Genomic DNA, 1,637 nt, shown 5'->3' with positions numbered 1-1,637 from the left:
GAGCGGGGAGCCGGACAGGGGCGCCGCGGCCCGTCAGGCACTCGGAGGGGCAGCCCGGCCGCGGCGGGTCCTGCGGGAGGGCGGGGCCTGCGAGGGGGCGAGGCCGGGCGGGGCGCTGTGCGCGGGGAGGGCGGAGGGGCTGGGCTGCCCTCGGGGCTGGAGTGTGTGTGAGTGTGTGTGTGTGTGCTCGGCGGCACTGGCAGCCGCACCACAGGGCTGTGTGCATTGGGGCATGCGGGGGAATGTTCTTCTCCCCTGGGAGCTGTGGCTTTCGACTGTACTACAACAGGATCCAGGCGCCGCTGCCCGGGAAAYTACGGGTGACCCTCGCGGGCCCAGCAGCCTCCCGTCCTGGCACACGGACCGCAAAAGTCCTTCAGCTGGGGCCAGCCGCGGGGACACGCCCCGCAGCCGGGGCTGTTTGAGCAGATGGCGCTTGCAGCGGCCAGCCCTTGCTCCGTTAAGCCCACAGGAGCCCTTTCCCTTCCCACAGGAACAGCACTGGGCAATGACGCAGTGCCTCACATCGCCCCTCAGGATGCTCGCCTTGGCTGTGCCACTGCCCCGAGCACATCACACATCACATCCTCTGCTGCTGCTCCCCGAAAGGCACGGCACACCCCGCGGGACGAGTGTCCCACAGACACGCAGTGACACTCCGTCCATTGCTGGGCTGGCAGTTGTAGTCCATCTGTTGTACTCCATCTAACAAGGTTTGGTGCCTTCTGCAGACCATTTCCTACAGATAGAAAAATTGCCTAAGCTCCGTTTTTACCTCTTCCAGTCACCACCCACAGACGCCCTGCATAAGAATATCGCGTGTCTTGGGTTGAGAGAAGCAAGAAACCTTTCCTAGATAGTGTTGTCTGAACAAAAATAATACCTGAAGAATGCAGTCATAGGGCTGTTGTGCAGCAGCCACTGCACAGCTCTGCAGGAGTCCCTGAATCACCAGTGCAAACCATTGCTAGCCAAGGAACTGCATGATAACCATTTCGAAAATTCATGTTCATCCCTGTTTGCTTGGATTTTGACCTGATCAAAATTCATCAAGAAAGTAAAAATCATTTACAAATAAAAATTATATTTGCATATATGAAAAATTCATAGTATCATCTAGCACAATTCATTTTCCAGAATACATGGTGTAATATTAATTTTCCAGGATATTAAGAAGGCATCAGATAAGCAGTAAGGCCCAACATAATGCCATAGCRCCAGTCAGCACCTGCTTGTTATATCAAAAGATAAGCTACTGATTTTTTTTTTTTTTGTGCAAGTCCAGTGCTTTCACATCGACAGACCCAAGACATTTCATTTTGATAGTTTTTAATAAGACAGTTTGGCACTCCACAGATAGATATGTATTGATGAATCAAGAAGGAAAGCCACATACTGAGAAAATAAATAGCAGTAGGAAATAAACCTAGTGTATCTTACTGTGCATGGAGATGTATATTAGAAATAAATAGAGATCTGATTAAATAAAAATAGATTGTGGCATAAGTTGCTTATTATTTAAAGACTTGCATTTATTATTCATACCAGTACTAKAAATCCATTCTGAATTAAGGTTCAGTTGCTTATAGGAGACCTCAGCATTCTTTTTTTTTTGCCTTTAAAGATTAATATTTTAG

This window comes from Malurus melanocephalus, unplaced genomic scaffold (assembly GCF_030028575.1).
Source record: "Malurus melanocephalus ecotype Western Australia unplaced genomic scaffold, MMel_1.1 scaffold_261, whole genome shotgun sequence".
Lineage (NCBI taxonomy): Eukaryota > Metazoa > Chordata > Aves > Passeriformes > Maluridae > Malurus > Malurus melanocephalus.
The sequence above is the reverse complement of the archived record's forward strand: the minus strand, read 5'-3'. Positions refer to the sequence as shown.